The sequence below is a fragment of the Hyla sarda genome, chromosome 9 (genome assembly GCF_029499605.1).
Source record: "Hyla sarda isolate aHylSar1 chromosome 9, aHylSar1.hap1, whole genome shotgun sequence".
In the NCBI taxonomy this organism is placed as follows: domain Eukaryota; kingdom Metazoa; phylum Chordata; class Amphibia; order Anura; family Hylidae; genus Hyla; species Hyla sarda.
Genome location: NC_079197.1, coordinates 87,409,824 through 87,436,411, shown reverse-complemented (window position 1 = coordinate 87,436,411; position 26,588 = coordinate 87,409,824). Strand labels below are relative to the sequence as shown.

The following is a 26,588-nucleotide window of genomic DNA, read 5'->3' as shown; positions in this document are numbered from 1 at the left end:
GTGAATGATAAAGCCATGTACCATTATTGCTCCTGTTAGTTTGCTGTGTATAGGTGAAGGGTGCCCATGATACAGGCTATCTAGCACTACTAGGTGAATGATAAATCCATGTAGCATTATTGTTCCTGTTAGTTTGCTGTGTATAGGTGTAGGGTGCCCATGATACAGGCTATCTAGCACTACTAGGTGAATGATAAATCCATGTAGCATTATTGCTCCTGTTAGTTTGCTGTGTATAGGTGAAGGGTGCCCATGATACAGGCTATCTAGCACTACTAGGTGAATGATAAAGCCATGTACCATTATTGCTCCTGTTAGTTTGCTGTGTTTAGGTGAAGGGTGCCCATGATACAGGCTATCTAGCACTACTAGGTGAATGATAAAGCCATGTACCATTATTGCTCCTGTTAGTTTGCTGTGTTTAGGTGAAGGGTGCCCATGATTTTACACTAGTTGCAGTCCTCTCCCTAGTAAACAATGTTCAGTCATCTGCATACAGTAGTCACTTACAGAAGTAATAAATAAGGCTTTTTCCTGGTTTAATTGAAGCAATGTATTTCCTGCTAAGAGACTCACCCTGCTCTGCCAACACACAGGCTCCACATACATGTCCCAGAGCAACTAGTGCCCGCACCTCCAGTCCCGTCAGAAGAGGAGGCACCGGCAACAGCTTCCAGTCAGCTCATCCCCCCCACACACACGGGGCGTCTTACCTGATATCCCGGGAGGCGCACACTGTCCGGTGATCGTGCTCCGGGCTGTGAGCTGTCCGGCCCCGCCTCTACAGGCAGCGGCTGGGAAATTTACTGTCATCTGACCCGGCGTCCACATGACCAGAGCGGGGAAGTGCTGTGTACGGACAAGATGCTGTCATGAGGCGGCTCCGTTCACTACCAGGGGGATTCCAGCCCGTAACCTGCGGTTATCATCGACCGGATCACGTGAACACATCGCCGCTTCTCACCTTACACCAGGGTTTCCCAACCAGGGGGCCTCCAGCTGTTGCAAAACTACAACTCCCAGCATGCCCGGACAGCCGAAGGCTGTCCGGGCATGCTGGGAGTTGTAGTTTTGCAACAGCTGGAGGCCCCCTGGTTGGGAAACACTGCCAATCCAGTGTGTGGATTCACACCACGTTTTCCATATCAGACTTTTGATTGAAAAAAAAAAAAAAAAACGGATTCCTCAAAACCTGAGGGTCACACCACGTTTTTACAATACAGTTTTTTTCAGGTTTTGGATAAAAAAAAACTGATTCCTCAAAACCTGACTAAACTGTATCAAAACGTGTGTACAAAGTTTTATCTGTATACGGTTGGAAACCGGATACGGTTTGAAAAATGATGTCCGGTTGCATCCGTCTTTTAGGAAAAAACGTATACGTTTTGAACTTTTCACTCCATTATGAATAAAGTTTCACTTGTTTGATTGAAATTCCAAGACAAAAAACCGTGCAAAGTCAAAAACCGTATGGTAAAAACTGGATGGAACCGTACGCACACACAGTTCTGTATGGTTCCCATTGACTCCCATGTAAAAAAAAAAAAACGTATACGGGTCAATACGGTTTTTCACCTGGACCAAAAAGTAAAAAAACCGTGTGAAAAACGGAGACAACTGTTTGAAACTGTTGGAAACAAACAGGACTGTGCAAAATCAAAAACCGTATGGTGAAAACTTGAGGAACCGTATGCACATACAGTTCTGTACGGTTCCCATTGACTCCCATGTTTTAAAAAAAAGAAAAGTATACGGTTGAATACAGTTTTTCACCCGGACCAAGAAACGTGTTAGGCTACAGTTTTGGGTACGGGTAAAAAAACTGGACAAAACCGTATGAGATGCAAAATGGACTAAACCGGATGATGCGTTTGACATACAGTTTACAATGTTAAAGGGGTATTCCAGGCCAAAACTTTTTTTTATATATCAACTGGCTCCGGAAAGTTAAACAGATTTGTAAATTATTTCTATTAAAAAATCTTAATCCTTCCAATAGTTATTAGCTTCGGAAGTTGAGTTGTTTTTTTTCTGTCTAACTGCTTTCTGATGACTCAGGTCCTGGGAGCTGTGCAGCTCCTATGGGGATATTTTCCCATCATGCACAGCTCCCGGGACGTGACATCATCATTGAGCAGTTAGACAGAAAACTTCAGAAACTAATAACTAATGGAAGGATTAAGATTTTTTAATAGAAGTAATTTACAAATCTGTGGATACAGAGACAAAAAAAAAAGACCTGGTCGCACATCCACAAAAAACCCTCCCCCGTAGCCCTTGCACATATAAGTTTTTGAATGTTAAGTCTATGGCCACGGTTTGCTGTATGGTTGTATACGTTTTTGTGGATGTGCGACCAGGTCTTTTTTTTTTTGTCTCTGTATCCACAGATTTGTGAATTACTTCTATTAAAAAATCTTAATCCTTCCATTAGTTATTAGCTTCTGAAGTTTTCTGTCTAACTGCTCAATGATGATTTCACGTCCCGGGAGCTGTGCATGATGGGAAAACATCCCCATAGGAACTGCACAGCTCCCGGGACGTGAGTCATCAGAGAGCAGTTAGACAGAAAACAACAACTCAACTTCAGAAGCTAATAACTATTGGAAAGTTTAAGATTTTTTAATAGAAGTAATTTACAAATCTATGTAAAGGAGGGATGTATATATGATATATATACAAAAACCAGTCCTCAAGAGCACTGAGGGTAGGAATGAGGAAAAGAAAGAAAAGTTTAGGATCCAATAAAAGTATACCAACAATATTGTAGAAAAGTAGTAGCAGTAAATTCCAATGGTACTGAATTTACTGCTACTACTTTTCTACAATATTGTTGGTTGTGACGAACTGTGAATCATATATCTATTTATACCAACACAACTTGTTATAGTGGATATATATATTTTTATTATCGTTTGATTAGTGCTACATTTATTTTATCTAATATCACATACACCTTTCGCTCTTGCAAGGGCCCTGCAGGGCGATCGGTCGTATTTTTATTATAATAAATATACTTTTATTGGATCCTAAACTTTTCTTTCTTTTCCTCATTCCTACCCTCAGTGCTCTTGAGGACTGTTTTTTGTATATATATCATATATACATCCCTCCTTTACATAGATTTCTTAGGCCTATTGGGTGAAGGCATCACCTTTAACCTCGAGCACCCCCCTCCCCTCTTCTTCCCCATATCCTAAGTGAGCTACACATTTTTGATATAATTTACAAATCTGTTTAACTTTCCGGAGCCAGTTGATATATAAAAAAAAAGTTTTGGCCTGGAATACCCCTTTAACATTGTAAACTGTATGTCAAACGCATCATCCGGTTTAGTCCATTTTGCATCTCATACGGTTTTGTCCAGTTTTTTTACCCGTACCCAAAACTGTAGCCTAACACGTTTCTTGGTCCGGGTGAAAAAACTGTATTCAACCGTATACTTTTTTTTTTAAACATGGGAGTCAATGGGAACTGTACAGAACCGTATGTGCATACGGTTCCATCAAGTTTTCACCATACGGTTTTTGACTTTGCACAGTTTTTTTTCTTGGAATTTCAAACAAATAAGTGAAACTTTATTCAAAAAATGGAGTGAAAAGTTAAAAACGTTTACGTTTTTTTCTTAAAAAACGGATGCAACTGGACATCATTTTTCAAACCGTATACGGTTTTCAACTGTATATGCGTTAAAATTTGTACACACTTTTTGATACAGTTTAGTCAGGTTTTGAGGAATCCGTTTTTCATCAAAAACCTGATACGGGAACTGTATTGCAAAAAACGTGGTGTGCATGCATCCTAAGGGTACGTTCCTACCTGTAGTATTTTGCTGCGTATTTGCTGCTGCATATTTTCCTACCTATTGACTTCAATGGGAAAATGAAATACGCAGCAGCAAATATGCCAGGTGGGAATGTACCCTTAAACTGTATAAAAACGTGTGCACAAATTTTAATCTGTATACGGTTTGAAAAATGACGAGTTAACATATTCGTTGACTTTTCATTCCATTGTGAATAAAGTTTCACTTGTTTGACTGGAAATTCCAAGAAAAAACTGTGCAAAGTCAAAAACCGTATAGCGCAAACTGGATGGAACGGTTCCAATTGACTCTCATGTTAAAAAAAAAAGTATACAGTTTCAATACGGTTTTTCACCCGGACCAAAAACCTTGGTAGATTACGGTTTTGGGTACAGGAAAAACTGGACAAAACCATACAAGACGGAAAACGGACACAACTGGATGCATCGTCTGGCATACGGTTTCCAATGGAGAGTCCATGCATACGGTTTTCAAATTGAAAACGTGTACGAGAACTGTATTGCAAAAACGTGGTGTGAACCCAGCCTCAGGGTGCATTCACACCACGTTTTTGCAATACAGTTCCCGTATCAGGTTTTTGATGAAAAACAGATTCCTCAAAACCTGACTAAACAGTATCAAACTGTATTTAACCCCTATACAGATAAAAACCATATACGGTTTAAAAAATTATGTCCGGTTGCATCCGTTTTTTAAAGAGAAAAACGTATACGTTTTTAACTTTTCACTCCATTATGAATAAAGTTTCACTTGTTTGATTGAAATTCCAAGAAAAAAAAACTGTGCAAAGTCAAAAACCATATTGTGCAAATCGGATGGAACCGTACGCACATACAGTTCTGTACGGTTCCCATTGACTCCCATGTTAAAAAACCGTATACAGTTTAAGGGTACGTTCACACGTGCAGATTTTTTTTGTGGGTTTTCCGCTGCGTATTTGAAAGTGGGCGGGCTCTTCTCAGCTGTTCACAGAAGATTTTCCGCGGTGGAAAATCCGCCACAGTCCCTACTCACTTCAATGGGGCTTACGGCGGATTTTCCGCAGTGTACATTCCGCCGCGGAAAATCGGCTGCGGACAGCTGAGAAGAGCCCGCCCACTTTCAAATACGCAGCGGAAAACCCGCTAAAAAATCTGCACGTGTGAACGTACCCTTATACAGCTTTTCACCCGGACCAAAAACTGTGGTAGGCTACGGTTTTGGGTACGGGTAAAAAACTGACTAAACTGTACGGGATGCAAAACAGACACAACCTGATGCATCTTATGCATACGGTTTTCAATGGAGAGTCAATGCATACGGTTTTCAAAACGGTTCCATACGGTTTTCACATTGAAAATGTATACAGGAACTGTATTGCAAAAACGTGGTGTGAATGAACCCTTAGGCTGCATTGCAATACAGTTCCTGTATACGTCTTCAATTTGAAAACCGTATGGAACCGTATTGAAATTTCTGCAGCAGATTTTGCTGCCCTAGAAATCAATGGGTGGCAAAGATCAAGTGCAGAAAATATGCAGCAAAATACACAGGTGTAAGGCTTAGGCTGCTTTCACACTATGAGGTTCTCCCGTTAATACACGTACGTTTGAAACATAATTATTAACACACGTTAAACAACCCCATTCAAGTCAATGGGTTTTTCGTTTACCCTTTGTCACACATTACAGCCAGTCATGACTAATGTACGTTAGTTGTGACGGGAGAAATAACGTGACATGCACTAATTTTTCGCACGTCACAAGAAACGGGTAAATTAACATATGTTATTTTTAACAATGAAGTCTATGGCCGACATACGTTAGTAAATACACCCGTTAATGCCCGTTATTATAGCGGACATTATTTTTACTGAGCATGCTCAGAAGAGGTGACATCAGCAGACTCCTGCAGTGCTGAGGGACTACTACTACTCCCATCATGGAACAGACTTGTTTCCATGCTGGGAGTAGTAATTCCCCACTGCGGGAGTCTGATGGTGGCTGGGGAGGTTACATTAGTGTTTGTACTACTACCCCCATCATGGAGCAGACTCTGTTCCATGATGGGGGTTGTAGTACAGGGGCTGAGGGATTGATCGCAGCGGGTCTCACTTCTGACACCCGATGCGATCAGAAGTTATTAAGCAGGGGAACGGGCGGCATGCTCCGCAACCCTGCGATCACGCTGTATTTTTTACTTCCATTTTTAAATTCCCCGCAGGGGTCCCTGAATGGCCGGTACTGAGGAGCCAATCAGGGCTCCCAGCGGGGTTTTTAAAATGGACAATGTGAGGGGACATATGTATAATAAAAGTGTTGTGTGTGTGGGGGGCGGGGGGGGTCATAGAGCGCTATATATCTAGCCCCCTCCAGCGCATTAATAAAAATATGACCCCCGCCAGCGCATTTATAAGTATATATCAATACTCCCCGCCAGCGCATACTGTGGCCCTGCCAGCGCATTTGTCCTAATTTTCTATTGCAGCGCTATATGTGACAACCATACCTATCAGAACGTATTCGGCCCCGTTCACACTATGGAATTCTCGCGGTTGAATTCCGCGAACAGTGATTCTACCTGGCGGCCGCCGCCGATGATACTTCGGCGCTAGGGCCGCGGGGCACTGAGCCATCACTATGCAGTGCTCGCGGGATCCGCGTAAAGAATGAACATGTTCTTTCTTTGCACGGAACACTTTCAGCCGCTGAAATTTCGCAGTGTGAACGGGTCTCGCGGAGACCCATTCACACTAATGTTAAAGTTCACACCGCGGAATTGCGCTCGCGGAATTCCGCCCGGAAATTATGCGGCAATTCTGTAGTGTGAACGCGGCCTTCAGCAGCCGCCCGGCCAGATGATCCTGATAGATATAATATTCATTCATAGTGCTGGCAGCTGTATATGTATATAGATATGCTGGGGGGGGCAGACATATAGTGTTATCTGCCCCCCACAGCGCTTCTATATACATATGCAGCTGCCGCTCTATGAATGAATAGTATATCTGTCAGGATCATCGGCCGGGCGGCTGCTGAAGGCCCCGTTCACACTACGGAATTTCCGCGGAATTATACTTGTCATATATAGCGCATTTGTGCAGAGCTATATGTGACAAGTATATATGTCAGCAGGGCATCCAGCAGCCGCTCGGCCGATGATCCTGACAGATATACTATTCAATCATAGGGTCATATTTTTATTAATGTGCTGGCGGGGGCTAGATATATAGCGCTCTATGCCACTCCCCCCTCCACACACACACACACACAACATTATTATACATATGTCCCCTCACATTGTCCATTTTAAAAACCCCGCTGGGAGCCCTGATTGGCTCCTCAGTACGGGCCATTCAGGGATCCCTGCAGGGAATTTAAAAATGAGAGTAAAAAATACAGCATGATCGCAGGGTTGCGGAGCATGCCACTCGCTCCCCTGCTTAATAACTTCTGATCGCATCAGGTGTCAGAAGTGAGACCCGCTGCGATCAATCCCTCAGCCCCTGTACTACAACCCCCATCATGGAACAGAGTATGCTCCATGATGGGGGTAGTAGTACAAACACTAAAGTAACCTCCCCAGCCACCGGCAGACTCCCGCAGTGGGGAATTACTACTCCCAGCATGGAAACAAGTCTGTTCCATGGAGGGAGTAGTAGTAGTGGGATGTTTTGTTAGCATCCATTAATTCACCCGTTATTAAACGTCCAATACATAACATACGTTTATTAACGGGTGAACATAGTGTGAAAGCAGCTTTAGTTTCCACTTGTTTTTTTGGGGGGAAAAACGCCAATTCTGCCGCATGGCGTTTTTTGCCCAGAAAATGCTGTGGCCAGATGTTAGCTGTAAATCAATGAGAAATCGCTAAATTCTTTTTTCCACTTTGCATTTTTCAGTTTGTCATTTTTTTTTTTTTAAACATATTTTTATTCAGAATTTTCAAGGTTTATAAACATGCATACAGGGCATACCCTGTGAAATAAGGAGTAGTATAGAGGTAGTAAACATATACAACATAACATACAACGATACAGTACTGCCAACTAATTGAACAACCCGTATCCCTCCCCCCACCCCCAACCCAAGCCATAATCAAAACGCCAGCCGGCGAAAACTATTCAGGAGATCATTATGGAACTGTAGGTGAGATCCCCTCGCACCGAATACCCAGAAGCCAATAAGTAAATATAGATCAACATTAAACAGGGACCCGAAGCCTACCCAACGAACCGGATATGGATCTGGTAAGGTACCAGGTCATGTCTGTAAATGGTTGCATCAAGGAAATCAATTCCTCATTCGAATAAAAGGCCAGCATGAACGTTTTCCATTTCTTAAAAAACCCTTTAGCCGATTTCTCTCTTGTCCTCAGTATTTCAAGGCGATCTACCGTCAAATACTTTTTTACTTGCGTTATAACATCCATAGGCGAAGGCATATGAGCCGTCAACCAATGATTCAATAGACAACGCTTAGCCACCAGTAGCATCGTGTGGTACAACAATGTCAGTGAGACAAGTTTGTCATTTTTTAACTTTTTTTTTGGCGTTTTTCAGCTCCTTGGCGGTTTTGAAAAGACGTAGTATGTTGAGCCCATGGTGTTTTTTCCCCCTGAAATCATGTCATTTTTCTCCCATAGAAGTCCATGGGAGTAAAAAAAACGCCAAGAAAATCGACACGTGGGTTTAAACTTTGGTGTTTTTTCAGGTGGTTTTTATTCTCTTTTGGACTTTAGCGATCCAAAAAAAGTGATGGAGATACCTTTTTTTTTTTTATAAAATGTCGTAAGGTACCATTAAAAAAAAAAAAAAAAAAGATACAGTAGTTATGGAAAAATTTTTATTTAACGAAATTTTTATAACAACATTTTTATTAATTTTTAAACACTGTCAATTTATGTGGGCGGGTAGGGCACTAAAAATGTAGCTGACAATAATAAAAATGTAGTGTAGGTGTGTTTTTCACTTTGTATTCTTTATTTTTTAGGTGATACTACTACTCCCAGCATGGAACACACCATTCCATGATGAGAGTAGTAGTACCTGTACTAATTGACAGATCGCCCCGGGTTCTGTTGCAATCCTTCTGTATAATGTATAGATGCAGCCGGCCGCTCTTCTTTGGTCCCCTGCACTGCTGTGTGTGTGTATATATATATATATATATATATATATATATATATATATCTATATATATATATATATATATATATATATATATATATATATATATATACACATGCCTATTCATATTTCCCTCAGAGACCTGTGATTGGCCAAATGGTTCCAGCCAATCACAACCCTCTGTGGGAAATATGAATTGGTGTATGTATACGTCAGTGCAGGGGACCATAGAAGAAGAGCAGCCGGCCGCATATATACATTATACAGGAGGATTACAACGGGTGCCAGGAGTGACATCCGCTGTGATCTGTCCTTAACTGCAGGTACTACAGCTTCCAACATGGAGCAGAGTGTGCTCCATGATGGGAGTAGTAGCACCTGCAGGTAAGGAAAGATCACAGCGGGTATCACTCCTGATATCCGCTGTGATCGTCCTTTCTATTGCAGAGATGTGGAGCTGCTCTATACAAAAAACGCTCACAACTCTGCACTATACTCAGCGCAGCTGAGAGCTGTGATTGGCTGCCACCATCCGGAAAATATGAATGAGTGATGTTCTATTCACATCACTGGCCGGAGTATAGTGCAGAGATGCGAGCGCTGTATAGAGCTTCTCCGCATCTTTGCTATATTATGGACGATCGCATGGACTTAGCCTTATGAGTTATGGTGGTCAGAAAAGGACAATTTTAAGCACTAAATCCGTACTAAAAGTTATAATTTTTCAAAAGTAGTAAAATAAAATAAAACCCATATAATGGGAGAAGGGGGGAGCGGCCACAATGTCTAATCCTATTTTATTTTTCGTATACGGGGATGTATAGAGCTCACTTTGTGTGTTGTGATCTGTATTTTTTATTGTTACCATTTATATTTTCATGGGACTTTTGGTTGCTTTTTATTTATTTTTGTACATGAAGTGACCAAAAATTTTCAATTTTGTACCTTGGCATTTTTTTACGTTTACGCATTGACCATGCGGTTTAACCCCTTAAGGACGCAGGGTTTTTCCGTTTTTGCATTTAAATTTTTTCCTCATCACCTTCTAAAAATCATATTATCAATATATTTCAATTTTGCACCTAAAATTCCATATTATGGCTTATTTTTTTGCAGGGACATTAGTCATTTTACCAAAAAAATCCATGCCGAAACAAAAAAAAAAAAATTCATTGTGCGACAAAATTTAAGAAAAAATTCCATTTTGTAACTTTTGGGGGCTTCCGTTTCTACGCAGTGCATTTTTCGGTAAAAATTTCCCCTTATCTTTATTCTTTAGGTCCATACGGTTAAAATTATGCCCTACTTATATAGGCGATTTTGTCGTACTTCTGAAAAAAATCATAACTACATGCAGGAAAATGTATATGTTTAAAATTGTCATCTTCTGACTCCTATAACTTTTTTTATTTCTTTACGTACGGACCAGTAACAGGGCTAATTTTTTCCGCCGTGATCTGAAGTTTTCATTGGTATTCTGTTTGTTTTGATTGGACTTTTTTATCGTTTTATAAAAATTTTTGGTGCAATAAAAAGTGACCAAAAATACACTATTTACTATTACTATATATTTTCATATTTCGGACATTTTTTGCACGCGGCAATACCACATGTTTATTTTTATTTACACAGTTTTTTTTGAAAATGGGAAAAGGGGGTGATTCCTACTTTTATTAGGGAAGGGGTTAATTCATCATTAGTATCTTTTTTTTAAACTTTTTTTTTTTGCAGGTAACGGACCCTCCGCTCGTGTCCTAGCTGATCGGGACATCGCGATTTCAACGTGATGGTCCCCATAAGCCCGACTGAGCTGCCGGGATGCAGTTTTCTCAACTTTGATCGCCACATCTAAAGGGTTAATAGTGCACTGCACAACGATCGGTGACACACACTATTAGCCCAGGGTCCCGGTTTTCATTAGCCACCGGGACCGACCCGCTATGACGCCGGTTATAGACCGGGAGATGGCACAGTCCTTAAGAGGTTAATCAATGTTATATTTAAATAGTTCGGACATTGCCACATGTTTATTTTTGTTTACATTATTTTAATTAGAAAAGGGAGGTAATTCAAACTTTTATTAGGGAAGGAGTTCATTGACTTAGGTACTTTTTTATTTTTCATTATTTTTTATTCCCTATAGGAGACAATTACATGCTATTTTCAGATTGAAAACACTGAACAGTGATGTTCCATAGCAAAGTATTGATCAGTATTATCGGCGCACTATTGCTCAAGGCTACCATAGCTTCCTAGAGCATTGGACAGCAAGGAGGAAAGGGACTTCCCACCGTCCTCTCAGCAGATTGGGACCTGCCTGATAGCAACTGGGACCTGCCAGGTATGAAGCATGCTCAGCTTCTGTGTCCCTAAAGGGGTACTCCAGTGGAAAACACTGGTGCCAAAATGTTATACAGATTTGTAAATTACTTTTACTTAAAAATCTTAAATCTTCCAGTACTTACCAGATGCTGTATGCTCCAGAGAAAGTTATTAAGTTCTTTCCAATCTGATCACTGTGCTCCCACCTCTGTCTGTCCAGAGTAGGAGCAAATTTCTGTAGCAAAGCTCTCCTGCTCTGGACAGTTCCTGACACGGACAGAGGTGTCAGCAGAGAGCACTGTGGTCAGACTAGAAAGAACTACACAACTTCCTCTGGAGCATATAGCAGCTGATGAGTACTGAAAGGATTAAGATTTTTAAATGATAAAGGATTTTACAAATACAGTATGTTTAACTTTCTGGCACTTGTTGATTTAACATTTGTTTTCCACTAGAGTACCCCATTAATGGGTAAAGCACTGTCAGACCCATTATTCCCAGACACTGTCCTCCAAGATGGCCATTCATGAAGACCTTAAAATCCTATACGTAGTATGGAAGACCTGTATACCCCTGCTAAGGCTAGGTTCACACTACGGAATTTCAGACAGCAACTCCGCTCTGAAATTGCAGGCAGAAATTCTGCTTACTAAAATGTATAGTTTAGTATAGTAAATGGATTTACGTTCACAAATTCACAATTCGGAATTTGTGAACGGAAAATCTGCTTGGAAATTTCTGCCTTAAGAATGGCAGAAATACTCGCGGAACACAATGCAGTCTATTGGAGACTGTAGTGTCCGCGCGGTCCTAGCGCCAACTGATTCAGTCGGCGCTGGCCACACTCCGAATCAGAAACTTTCTGCCCGGAGATTCCGCAGTGTGAACCTAGCCTAAATGTCTATTGGGTCAGAGGAGATTTATATGCTGACCTAGTCAGGCTTATACCAATGCTTGAATTCCGCTATTTGCCTGCACATTTGTTTCGATTTCACTGCTATTTTACTTCCCTATTTCTTTTTTGGCACTCATTTTATATGCTAATAAAAAAAGATATGCCATAAAATATTCCCCCCAGGGTGCTGCTTTAACCACTTAAAGGGGTACTGCGGTGAAAACCTTTTTTCTTTTAAATCATCTGGTGGCAGAAAGTTAAACATATTTGTAAATTACTTCTGTTAACCCCTTAAGGACTCAGCCCATTTTGGCCTTAAGGACTCAGACAATTTAATTTTTACGTTTTCATTTTTTCCTCCTCGCCTTCTAAAAATCATAACTCTTTTATATTTTCATCCACAGACTAGTATGAGGGCTTGTTTTTTGCGCGACCAGTTGTCCTTTGTAATGACATAGCTCATTATATAAAAAAATTTATGGCGCAACCAAAAAACACTTTTTGTGGGGAAATTAAAAAGAAAAACGCAATTTTGCTAATTTTGGAAGGTTTCGTTTTCACGCCGTACAATTTATGGTAAAAATGACGTGTTCTTTATTTTGAGGGTCAATACGATTAAAATGATACCCATTATTATATACTTTTATATTATTGTTGTGCTTAAAAAAAAATCACAAACTTTTTAACCAAATTAGTACGTTTATAATCCCTTTATTTTGATGACCTCTAACTTTTTTATTTTTCCGTATAAGCGGCGGTATGGGGGCTCATTTTTTGCGCCATGATCTGTACTTTTTTTTGATACCATTTGCATATAAAAAACTTTTTATACATTTTTTATAATTTTTTTAAAATAAAATGTATTAAAAAAAAGTAGCAATTTTGGACTTTTTTTTTCCCGTTCACGCCATTCACCGTATGGGATCATTAACATTTTATTTTAATAGTTCGGACATTTACGCACGCGGCGATACCAAATATGTCTATAAAATATATTTTTTACGCTTTTTGGGGGTAAAATAGGAAAAAACGGACGTTTTACTTTTTTATTGGGGGGGGATTTTCTTTTTTTTTACTTTAACATTTTTTTTTACACTTGAATAGTCCCCATAGGGGACTATTCGTAGCAATACCATGATTGCTAATACTGATCTGTTCTATGTATAGGACATAGCAGAAGATCGCCGATAACACTGATCTGTTCTATGGTCTGCTCGATCTCAGACCAGAGCAGGAGACGCCGGGAGCCGGACGGAGGAAGGAGAGGGGACCTCCGTGCGGCATTCTGAATGATCGGATCCCCGCAGCAGCGCTGCGGGCGATCCAATCATTCATTCAAATCGCGCACTGCCGCAGATGCCGGGATCTGTATTGATCCGGGCACCTGAGGGGTTAATGGCGGACGCCCGCGAGATCGCGGGCGTCGGCCATTGCCGGCGGGTCCCTGGCAGCGATCAGCAGCCGGGATCAGCCGCGCATGACACGGGCATCGCTCCGATGCCCGCGATTATGCACAGGACGTAAATGTACGTCCTGGTGCGTTAAGTACCACCGCACCAGGACGTACATTTACGTCCTGTGTCCTTAAGGGGTTAAAAAATCTTAATCCTTCCTGTACTTATTAGCTGCTGAATACTACAGAGGAAATTCTTTTCTTTCTGGAATGCTCTCTGAAGACATCACGAGCACAGTTCTCTCTGCTGACGTTATTATAATAATAATGCTTTATTTATTGTTGTCCTTAGTGGGATTTGAACCCAAGTCCCCAGCACTGCAAGGCAGTAGTGCTAACCACTGAGCCACCATGCTACCCTTGGCATACATCTGCTATGCATGGTTGCTAAAATGGACAGAGATGTCAGCAGAGAGCACTGTGCTCGTGATGTCATCAGTGTTCCAAAAAGAAAAGAATTTCCTCTGTAGCATTCAGCAGCTAATAAGTACTGGAAGGATTAAGATTTTTTTTAATTAACTTTCTGCCACCAGTTGATTTAGGTCTTCACTGGAGTACCCCTTTAACCCCTTAAGGACGCAACCCCTTTGGGCCTTAAGGACGCAACCCCTTTGGGCCTTAAGGACGCAGACAATTGTATTTTTAAGTTTTCGATTTTTCCTCCTCGCCTTCAAAAAATCATAACTCTTTTATATTTTCATCCACAGACTAGTATGAGGGCTTGTTTTTTGCACGACCAGTTGTCCGTTGTAATGCCATCACTCAATTTACCATAAAATGTATGGCACTACCAAAAAAAATACTATTTGTGTGAAGAAATTAAAAAGAAAACCGCAATTTTGCTAATTTTGGAAGGTTTTGTTTTCACGCCGTACAATTTACGGTAAAAATGACATGTTTTCTTTATTCTTTGGGTCAATATGATTAAAATGATACCCTTGATAACATACTTTTCTATTACTGTTGCGCTTAAAAAAAAATCACAAACTTTTTAACCAAATTAGTACGTTTAAAATCCCCCTATTTTGAAGACCCATAACTTTTTCTTTTTTCCATATAAGCGGCGGTATGAGGGCTCATTTTTTTGCACCGTGATCTGTACCATATTTGCTTATATAAAACTTTTAATACATTTTTTATTATTTTTTGGGGGAATAAAAGGTTATTAAAAAAAAGCAGCTATTTTGGACTATTTTTTTTCCCGTTCACGCCGTTCACCGTACTGTACCATTAACATTCTATTTTAATAGTTCAGATATTTACGCACGCGGCGATACCAAATATGTATATAAAAAAAAATTTAACACTTTTTGGGGGTGAAATAGGGAAAATGGGACAATTTACGTTTTTATTGGGGGAAGGGGTTTTTCACTTTTAATTTTTATACTTTAATAGCCGCCATTCGATTGCTAACCCTGTTCAGTGCTATGTATAGGACATAGCACTGATCAGGGTTATCGGTCATCTTCTGCTCTTGTCTGCGGGAAGGCAGATCAGAGCAGAAGACTCCCGGAAGGCAGCGGAGGCAGGTAAGGGGACCTCAGTCTGCCGTGCTGGATGATCGGATCGCCGCGGCAGCGCTGCGGGAGATCCGATCATCCATTTAAGTGTCCGCAATGCTGCAGATGCCGTGATCTGTATTAATCGATGGCATCTGAGGGGTTAATGGCAGACATCCGCGGGTGTCCGCCATTACCGGCGGGTCCCTGGCTGCGATCAGCAGCCGGGACCTGCCGCGCATGATCCGGGCATCGCTCCGATGCCCGCGGTTATGCTTAGGATGTAAACGTACGTCCTGGTGCGTTAAGTACCACGTCACCAGGACATACATTTACAACGCTCGTCGTTAAGGGGTTCACAAGCTATTACTACCGTGTTTCCCCGAAAATACACCCTACCCCGAAAATAAGACCTAGACCAGTGGTCTCCAACCTGCAGACCTCCAGATGTAGAAAATGCTTGCAACATCTGGAGGTCCGCAGGTTGAAGACCACTGACCTAGACAATGCCCGGGCTGCAAATATTAAAAAACAAACTTTAACTTACCTTTGTCCTCCGTTCCCCCATTGCTAAGGAACCGGCCTCATTGTCCTCCGCTGTTCTCGCTGCAGTCCTGGGGATGGGAACGTCACAGAGCCTTCAGCCTATCACCGGCCGCAGCGATGTCCCGCCTCTGCCAATGATAGGCTGAGCCCACTGTGATGTAAGAAGCAGGCCAGCTTCTTACATCACAGTGGGCTCAGCCTATCATCGGCAGAGGCGGGACATCACTGCGGCCGGTGAATGCTGAAGGCTCTGTGACGCCCCAACACCAGGAAGCAGCGAGAAGAGCGGAGGACAGTGAGGCCGGTTCCTTAGCAACGGGGAAACCAAGGACGAAGGTAAGTTAAAGTTTGTTTTTTAATATTTGCAGCCCGGGCACAGGAATACAAAGTACAGCGCAGCGGCTGATAATTATTTGGCAGGGGGGGAGAGAAGCTGTGCTCACGGGTGACATAAGATTAGTCCCCCAAAGTGGAGTGCAGCACTGGGTGGGGGGGGGGGGGGGGGTGGGGGTGGCGTTGGGGGGCAGAGAGTGACTAAAAATATAAGACCTGGTCTTATTTTCGGAGAAACACGGGTAGCAGTGGGTTTCCCGCTGTGGGAATCCTGCTGCGAGTTATGCTACCATGTCCTCCACTCATTACCTGTATTAATGGCACCTGTTTGAACTTGTTATCAGTATAAGGCCGGGTTCTCATAACGTTTTATGCAATACGGGACCGCATACGGCTTGGGGGAGCTAAAACCGGGCACTCCCCTATTCCTGGCGTATGCTGCCCGTATGTAATGTATTTCAATGAGCCAACAGGAGTGAAGCGCTGGCTCTGGTCGGCTCATTTTTGTCCCATATGCGGTTTTCCAACCGGACCTAAAACCGCAGTCCACCAAAGTTTTAGGTCCGCAAAAAATTCCACACGGTCAAACCTTAAAAAAAAAAAGTTGCTTCTCGGCCTTTTGGCTAAGATCAAGTGTAGTATCTGTTCTTATCAGTTTTTCATGCCGGTGGACTGTGACGCCGGTATGGGGCTGGTGGGGATGGGTGCTGCATGGAGGATGCAGGTGTACAAGGGCTTTCCGGGGCTGGTTCTGAGGAATCAGCTCGACGGCTGCCCCGATGTGACCTGTTCCTTCCAAGTCTCGCCATGAGGCTGAGAGGGTCTAGAGCCGAGGTACTTTTGTGCCTCGGGGAGTGGTGGCCCCGAGGTGCCGAAACTCACTGGGAGTATTGGCTCACTGAGTTGAAGCACGGGCACCATAATCTCTTCACCTTGTGGCACTCACCTCTTGATTCCCGGCCTTCTGGCTAGGATCAGAGAAATTTTTTAAAGATCCGGCCGGATGTCCGGGCAGTATATCTGCACACATTCACTTATTTATTTCTTTTTGTCTCACTGTGTCACTTTTTGCGTGTTGTGTGTTCACAGGATTTGTCAGGATGCGGTAGCCCTTCTGTGTGTCCCTCCTGGCGGTCTAGGGGAGGTGTGTGTGGCCATTAGGTTCCGCACCTCCCTGCAAACACCCCTGGTACTCCTGCTTTGGCAGGGTACCTACCGTTATCGGCTCTGTGGGCAGATACCTTGGCTAACGCCAAGGGGGATGCCGGGAGCATTTGTGGTCCCCTAGTAGCTTCGGCGAAAAGGGACATCGAACCTGGAACCTCGCAGGTACCTTTTGGTCCGGAGGCGAAGGGTAAGGTTTGTTGGGGGGCCTCTCTCCTATCGGAGAAGGGCTTGCGATAGACCGCATCCTTTGTGCACGTTTTTTTTTAGTGTAACACGTTTGCACTTTTTCTTGCACTTTGGGTGAATCGAGAGCGCGTTCCTCGGCTTTAAAAAAATAAATTACATATGAATTGTCCTCACCCATTAGAAAAAATTATATTTTATGGTAATGGTTGACCAAAATCTAATGACAAAATAAATTACATGAAAATCATGAATGTGCAACCTTACACATCACTTGAGACTGTTCCCGCCATGTTCACAGAATAGTTACCCATACTTATGAAATGAAAGGCAGAAAGCAAATAATGATCACCAGAATCAATTTTGTAGCCACACTGGTTGATGCAATATATTGTAAGTGGACACATGTAAAATTCCTTTACTCCAGCATCCAGCAATGCTAAACAGACTGTCACAAACTATATCAAATTTACGGTACTTGTAATAGAGAACTGTGAGAGGCCTGGTTTAAACTTTCTTTTTGTTTTGCTAAAAATTTCCAAAATGGTGCACTGTATTTTTTCTGGTGAAAAACTGATATGGCCAGATGGTAGCTGAATGTCATTAAGGATTTATGAAACTTGCCATTTTTTTTACTCCTCTTTAGGCTAGGTTTCCACTTTTTTTATTTTTTTACAAAAACACCAATAAAAACACCCAATCCGCCGCATGGCGTTTTTTTTTGTGAAAAACGCTGCGGCCAGATGTTAGCTGCAAGTAAAAAGGGAACTTCAAAATGCCAATCCACTTGGCGTTTTTCAGTTTGGCGTTTACATTTTTTTTTTTTATCCTTTTGGCGTTTATTGGGCTCCTTTGCAGTTTTTAAAAAACGTCCTCTTGTCGAGACTTTGGCGTTTTCCTCCCATAGAAGTCTATGTGAGTGAAGAAACGCCAAGAAAAACGCCATGTGTGTTTTAACTTTGGTGTTTTTTCAGGCGTTTTTTTATTCTCTTTTGGACTTTAGCGATCAAAAAAAAAAGTGATGGAGATACCTTTTTTTATTAAAATTTCTTAGGGTACCATTAAAATTTTGTTATAACAAAGATACATTTCGTTAAATACAATTTCTTCCATCAATACTGTATCTTTTTTTTATTATTATTTTTTAAACAGGGATCAATTTATGTGGGGGGGTAGGGCACTAAAAATATACCCGACAATAATAAAAATGTAGTGTGTATGGCCCAGATTTATCAAACTGTGTGAGAGAAAAAGTGGAGAGATTTTTTCACAGCAACCAATCACAGCTCAGGTTTCACTTTACCAGAGCTCATTAGCTGAGCTGTGATTGGTTGTTACATAGTTACATAGTTAGTACGGTCGAAAAAAGACATATGTCCATCAAGTTCAACCAGGGAATTAAGGGGTAGGGGTGTGAAAAATCTCTCCACTTTTTCTCTCACACAGTTTGATAAATCTCCCCCTATGTGTTTTTCACTTTTTTTTTTTACTGCTCCATGTTGGGAGCTGTAGTACCTGCATTAAAAGACAGATCTCAGCAAGTGTAACTCCTGACACCCTTGTGATCCTCCTGTATAATGTATAGATACGGCCACTCCTCAATGGTCCCCTGCACTGCTGTATATATACACCTAGTCATATTTCCCGCAGAGCTGTGATTGGCCAGATGATTCCAGCCAATCACAACTCTCTGTGGCAAATATTAATAGGTGTATATATACGTCAGTGCAGGGGACCATAGAAGAGCGGCCGCCGCATCTATACATTATACAGGAGGATCACAGAGGGTGTCAGGAGTTACACTTGCTGCGATCTGTCTATTAATGCAGGTTCTATAGCTCCCAACATGGAGCAGTGTGCGCTCCATGTTGGGAGCAGTAGTACCTGCAGTAAGGGACAGAGCACAGCGGATGTCACTCCTCCTGACACCCGCTGCAAACCTCCTGAAGTGACTGTCGGGATCAGCTGTACTCAGGGCTACAGAGCAGGGAGAACAGCTGATATACATAGTATATCTACTGCCCAGCAAGAACACAGTGATCCTGCAATGTGTATACAGTATACACATTGCTGGCTCACTTAACCCCTTGCTGAGCTGTGCGCTATGCGCACGCCCAGCAAGGAAAGAGTTAACTTACACTGCTGGACAGTGTAAGTTAACCCTTTGGGCGGTATACACTATATACAGCCATCTATAGATAGCTGTATATAGTGTATACAAAAGACGAAGTCCGGTTACTTCCCATCCCGGGCAGGTCCGTGTAGCTCCGCACCCCAGTGATGACGTCATTAGGGGGTGAAGCTACAGACAAGAACCAGGCTAGTAAGGCTCTGTTCACATTGTACATTTTATATAATGTGAACAGACCCTTTTGTTGGCAGTGCCCCCCCCCAGATAGGGAGACTCCACCTGTTGCTAAACTACAACTCCCAGCATGCCCAGACAGCCTAAGGCTGTCTGGGCATGCTGGGAGTTGTAGTTTTGCACCAATTGGAGACTCCCTGTTTGGGAAGACATTGCATTATGGGCACTCTGCCCAGTGGACAGCGCCAAAAATGTACTAACCAATATTTTGTGTTTTTTTTTTCTTCTCGTTTCAGATCCGTGTATGCAGAGGATTACGGCAGATTCGATGAATTGCGGCGGATGAACTGGATTTTTTTTTCCTTTTAATAAAATGGTTAACAAGGTCTGTGGGGAAGTGTTTTTAAAAATATTTTTTTTTCCCAATGGGTCTTTTTTTTATTGAATTTTCAGGCTTAGTAGTGGAAGCTGTCTTATTGACGGAATCCACTATTAAGCCAGTGCTTAGCGTTAGCCCCAAAAACTGCTAGCACTAATCCCCAATTACTACCCCGGTACACACCGCCACAGGGGTGCCGGGAAGAGCCGGTACCAATAGGCCCGAAGCGTCAAAAATGGCGCTCCTGGGTCTAGGCGGCAACAGGCTGGCGTAATTTAGGCTGGGGAGGGCCAGTAACAATGGTCCTTGCCAACCCTGGTAACATCAGGCTGTTGCTGCTTGGTTGGTATCTGGCTGAGAATAAAAATACGGGGAACCCTATGGGTTTATTTTATTTTTTTATAAACACATAAATAAAAACGCATAGGGTTCCCCGTATTTTCATTACCAGCCAGATACCAACCAAGCAGCAACAGCTTGACGTTATGAGGGTGGGCGAGGACCATTGTTACTGGCCCTCCCCAGCCTAAATAACGCCAGCCTGTTACCGCCTAGGTCTAAGAGCGCCATTAATGACACTCCGAGCCTGTTGGTACCGGCTCTTCCCGGCACCCCTGTGGCGGTGGGTACCGGGGTAATAATTGGGGGTTAGCGCCAGCTGTTATTGGGGCTATCGCTAAGCCGGCTTAGTAATGGATTCTGTCTATTAGACAGCTTCCATTACTAAGCCTGAAAATTCAATAAAAAAGAAAAAAAATTCAACTCAAATTTTAGAAAAATTATTTTATTAAAAAAAAAAAAAAAACACTCCCCCACAGCCCTTGTTAACCATTTTATTAAAATAAAAAAAAATCCAGTTCATCCGTCGTAATCCATCGAATCCGACGTAATCCTCTGCATACACAGATCCACTGGGGAGAGCGCCCATAATGCAATGTCTACCTAAACAGGGAGCCTCCAATTGGTGCAAAACTACAACTCCCAGCATGCCCAGACAGCCTTTGGCTTTCTGGGCATGCTGGGAGTTGTAGTTTAGCAACAACTGGAGTCTCCCTGTCTGGGTAGACACTGCCAGAAGGGTCTGTTCACATTATCCAAAACCGACACTGTTAACAGAGCTTCAGACTTACCAGCCTGGATCACGTCTGTAGGGGGCGGAGCTACACTGAAACGGGGACAGGGAGCGAGGGAGGTAAGGGGATCTCCTCCTCTGTATACACTATATACAACTATCTATAGATAGCTGTATATTCTGTATACTGCCCAAAAGGGCTATAGGAGCAGGGAGTCCTGTCAGTCTGGTAACAGGATTCCCGGCTCCTGTGTAGTATACACGGGTACACTATGCACCCCTGTATACTACACGGCCGGGGAGGTGAGTAGTGATGCTATACATCACTCCTCATCTCCTTACACTCTGTGGACCGGGTGCTCAGCATCCGACCCACAGAGTGGTACCTGAAGGCAGTGAGAAAAACTGCCACAGGGGACAAAACTGGCTGTTTCCACACACCAGGCAAAACGCCAAAAAAACTGCCAAAACGCAGGAAAAACCTGTGGCAGTTTTTCTGGCGTTTTTTTTTTAGGTGTACAAAAAAAACAAACAAGTGGAAACCTAAATTTTCCAAAATGCCAGTATGTTGAGACTATAGCATTTCTCTCTCATAAGACTCTTAACAAAAAAAAAAAAAAAAAGCCATAAAGGTTTAGCATTGGCATTTTTTCTGGAACCTTTTTCCCTCCCCCTTTTTATGCAATAGAAACCATGGGGTCAAATAAGGAAAGAATCACAATTTGTCATGATAAAAACGCAGGGGAAAAAAACGTCAAGACTAGTGACCCAGATTTATCAAACTTTGTGAGAAAAATTGGAGTGATTTTCCCATAACAACCAATCACAGCTCAGCTTTCACTTTACCAGAGCTCGTTAGCTGAGCTGTGATTAGGTGCTGTTGGAAAATCACTCCACATTTTTACTTAGGGTCTATTCACACGGCAGAATTTCCGCATGCGGATTCCGTCTCAAATTAAAGCCCAATAGACTTCTATGGGATTCTGCACTCCCATTCACACTTCTGAATTTCCGCATGTGGATTCTGGTGCGGAAATTCTGCCATGTGATTACAGCCTTACACAGTTTGATAAATCTGGGCTACTATTTTTAAACAAATTGCACAAAAATGCCATCTCGGTAGTGTAAAATATCAGGGAATTTCTATTATGGTGCTTTTTAACCCCTTAAGGACTCAGCGTTTTTCAGTTTTAGCATTTTCGTTTTTCCCTCCTTACCTTTTAAAAATCATAACCCAATTTTCCACCTAAAAATCCATATTATGGCTTATTTTTTGCACCATCAATTCTACTTTGCAGTGACAGTCATTTTAACCCAAAATCCATGGCGAAATGGGGAAAAATAAATAAATTTTGGGGGCTTACGTTTCTACGCAGTGCATTTTTTGGTAAAAATGACACCTTATCTTTAATTCTGTAGGTCCATACGGTTAAAATGATACCCTACTTATATAGGTTTGATTCTGTCGTACTTCTGGAAAAAATCGTAACTACATGAAGGAAAATTTATATGTTTATAAATGTCCTCTTCTGACCCCTATAACTTTATTTTTCCGCGTACAGGGCAAATTTTTTGCGCCATGGTCTGAAGTTATATTATCGGTACCATTTTTGCATGCAGCGATACCACATATGTTTATTTTCATTAACACAGTTTTTTTTTAATGGGAAAAGGGAAAAGGCTATAACACTGCACACAATGATCTTTTACACTGATCACTGGCATGTATTAACATACCATTGATCAGTGTTATCGGCGCAATCGGCAAAACTCCCTAGTCTCTTTGGTGTTAGGCACCAGCGCAGTACCTGGTACTACATAGTCAATAAAGCAAGAGGAAGGCCCGGCCATTTGGAGGAGGATCGGGCACATGGGGGGTGGCTAAGTGGAGTAAAGACGTGGCAGAGGAAGAGGTATGTGAAAACTGGCTAATCCTGCCCAGAGGTTTGCTATTTTGAGAGGTTTGCTTCTCCAGCATGGCACCGGCTAATTTTTGTGATCAGGCCATCTCAGATTACTTTAGATCCGTTTGCAGCAATATTTTATCAATAACCATGGTATGTATTATTTTTCTGTCTGGCCAAAAGTAGAATGCTTATATAAGTTGGTAACCTAACTCCAGTTCAAGCATTAGCAGAGCACAGGCCTTTGCCTGAAATGATAATGTCTTCTGTCTAATGTCATTTCTTTATTGTTTCTGAATTCCAAGATTGGCGCAATGTTAAAGAACATGCTTTATCCTTATTTAAACTGCTAAAATTAGCCATAATGGAAAAACACTTTAAATTACAGGGGTAAAGGACTGGGAGGGACTAGACTAGCATTCTCTTGCTGTAAAACCAATATCAATATGGCAATTTTTGCAATGCTTATGAGCAGTTTGCATTTACCATAGTTCTGTTTTTGCAATGTCATAGCTGATTTTCTTTTCTATTACTGGATTTCTCTCTAAAAAGGTAGAGCGTTAGGAAAAAAGATTCATGAGGACTGCATTTTTCTAATTTGTCATCAATAAAATGTATACATTATTTCATATATTGTTGAATAACACTTTCCCTATTATACACTAAGGAGAAAAGCAATGGGTACTGGACACAGATGAGGCATACAAAGGTGGCTGGTCTACATGATATTGGGAATAGGTTTTTAACCTGCCCTCCTACCAGTTACTAGTAAGTTTGGCCTCTTTTCTGTGATTCTAAGTAATTTTGATCCCATTCTTTGTGATTCTTTTTATAATGTTAGTATAGGGACCTGTAATGGACTTCGGACCCTTGTTGCTAGCTTGCATACTTTGGCCAAAATAGCCAGTTATACCTCATGTTTATCTAATATTTTTTCAGGTTATAGTCTGGCCTTGTGTTGCTGGAGGAGCCCAGGGTGCCAGTGCTCTGTGTGGTGCCGATAGAAGATGTTGGGCAGCCTGCCTGATAGAACAGCATGGGTGTAATAGTATGGCCTCTTTTCTCGCATTTTAAGCCATTTTTTATCACATTCTCTGTGATTTTCAAGTTTCCAAAAGTGACAACATTTAAAAAAAGGTCAACATCCATAGCTGTGAATGCAACAGTGACGTACACAAACACAATACTTTCAAAAAAAATCACATTTTAGTCTGTAGAAAAAAGATGAATGGCACAGCTATGGCAAAGTAGCCTGCTAGAGATCTCTATGAAAGTGGTGTTAGCTCAATAATAGATACTACTAGCTGGATGCAGGGAGGGGGAAGCCACAGATGCCCAGCACTTAGCAACCAAACCTTTCTACCTAAATACTTCTTTTCATGAGAGTCACGACTGACTCCTAGGACAGATAACATCATGCAGAGTACATCCTTTTTTTCTAACTATAGTCCAAACTTTACATTAATAAAAGCAGAACGCTTTTATCCACTTCATGAAATATTTTGCATCAGGTGGAAAATATATTTATGCTATCGGGGTCTATAAACATTATCTTGTTAAAACATTGCACACTAGAAACAAAAAAAAGAAATCAAATACGACATTATGAATGTGCAGCTTACTGCTTGAACTGACTGAACAGAAATATTCTTATTTACATTGTGAATCGGAAATTGTCTCGGCTTTGTTGCCCTGTTAACACAACAAATGGGGCCCCTGCACTTCAACTATTTCTATGGGGCCAATAAACAGCCAATCACTGTTCTTTGGTGTTTTCAGTCAGATCCACGTACACTGAATGAAGCGGGAAACCAAATGCACGATGGCCACTATTTAAACTTCTCTGCATTGCAGTTACAGAAAGGGAGTTTCAGAACCCATTATAGCAGTGTTTCCCAACCAGTGCGCCTTCAGCTGTTGCAAAACTACAACTCCCAGCATGCCAGGACAAAGGCTGTCAGGGCCTGCTAGAAGATGTAGTTTGGCAGCAGTTGGAGGCACACTAATTAAGAAACACTGCATTATAGCGTTCATATTGGGTCCCATGGTGGAGCCCACAATCATAAGTGTATCAAGTATCCTGTGGAATGCTGATATATGTGTTTTTATAAAACTCCTTCAGAGCCATTTGGTTACAACTAGGGCTGCAATGATTAATCAATAAAATTTGATTACGGGATTCGCTGTCGATGAATCCAGTTATCGAATAATAAGCCAAATTGTCCGGGCGCCAGCGGATATAAGGCTGCTGCGGGCAGTCAGGCGCTAGGCCACACCGCCCTAGCCTCTGTACGTCAAGTCCCTGTCCCAACCTCCGCTGACCCACCAATCATGAGCTGCTGCTATGCTCTCCTACCCCACTGCCGCCTGTGGATGCAGTATGTTGTGCCTCCATTTTATGGAGCTGCAGCCTGCCCTGGAGGACCTCACCATACTGCTATTGCCACTATTGTTTGATGTGCCCTGCTCAGGGCTCATGCTGCCACGGTTACTGCCGCATTGCCTTTCATATTGTCATACACATGGAGGTGGGCTGGGGGTATGTGCAGAGCATTGCAACCTAGTGTTTGTAGTACAGACACTAGGGTGCAATGCTCTGCACATACCGCCATGTGTATAGGAGTGCTATATAAAAAGTGCAAAGTTAAAAATAAAAAATACGTTTTATTAAAATGTAAATAACCCCCCCTTTTCCTATTGTATACCAATATTGTATACATATTTGATATTGCTACATGGGTAACTGTCAGAACTATTAAAATTACACAGTTTGAAGAACTATTCAAATTAAAATGTTAGTAACATTTTATTTTAATAGTTCAGACAGTTACCCACGCAGCAATATCAAATATGTCATTTTACAATTTACGGCAGTTGCTGTACAGGATCATTAATAATTAATGATCAAAATTGATGCTTTGTGGATCACATCCTACAAAAATGTAATAAAAATGATTACAGAGTCACATACAGTCATGGCCATTAATGTTGGAAATATTTCTAGAAAATTAAGTATTTCTGGCAGAAAAGGATTGCAGTAATACATGTTTTGCTATACACACATTTATTCCCTTTGGGGGGGGGGGGGGGGGGGGGGGAATTCATCAATATGTGTCTATTGTAGACACAGATCTACCCCTGTACACTGCTTGTCTATTGTACACTCTTGCTCAGAATTTACTAAGGCTGTACACTCCTTTGATAAATCTTGTGCAAATATAGAAACTCCCCCCCTCGCTCTACCGTACAAGTCTTCTCTACCTCACAGGAAAAGTGGACGTAAGGATTTTGTTCTATTGCTTTGAGGTCGGATTCCATTGTGGTTTTTTGTCAATCATAAAAAAACGCCAGAAAAACTGTCCCAGCTTTTTCCTGCGTCTTTTCAGTTTTTCTTTCTTGCATTTTGGCTGGTGTGTGGAAACCAAAAAATGTACTAAACTTTTTTTTCTCGAAATTTAGATATGTGAATGCGGAGGACTATGTCAGATTTTGTGGATTGCGATGATGAACAGCATTTTTTTTAAATGTCAATAAAAGGGGTTAACGAGGGCTGTGGGGGAGTGTTTTTTTAAATAATTTTTTTTTTCAATGTGTTGT

The 26,588-nt window shown here is 41.8% G+C and overlaps 1 protein-coding gene and 1 pseudogene across 5 annotated transcripts in view; one reads left to right on the top strand and one right to left on the bottom strand.

Annotated features, from left to right (window-relative positions):
• The window catches only part of ZC3H12B (zinc finger CCCH-type containing 12B), a 116,931-nt gene that overhangs the window by 67,998 nt on the left and 22,345 nt on the right, over window positions 1-26,588 (bottom strand). Inside the window, exon 1 of one of the 5 annotated variants that reach the window (XM_056540856.1) lies at window positions 26,253-26,363. The exons of 2 other annotated variants lie outside the window; for them this stretch is intronic. The gene's annotated coding sequence lies outside the window, so the exon portion shown is untranslated. Of the gene's footprint in view, window positions 1-713; window positions 856-15,649; window positions 15,775-26,252; window positions 26,364-26,588 lie in introns of those variants that run through there. 2 more of the 5 variants (XM_056540853.1, XM_056540854.1) reach the window with 2 other exon arrangements.
• LOC130292123 (U2 spliceosomal RNA) lies at window positions 16,585-16,694 on the top strand (annotated as a pseudogene).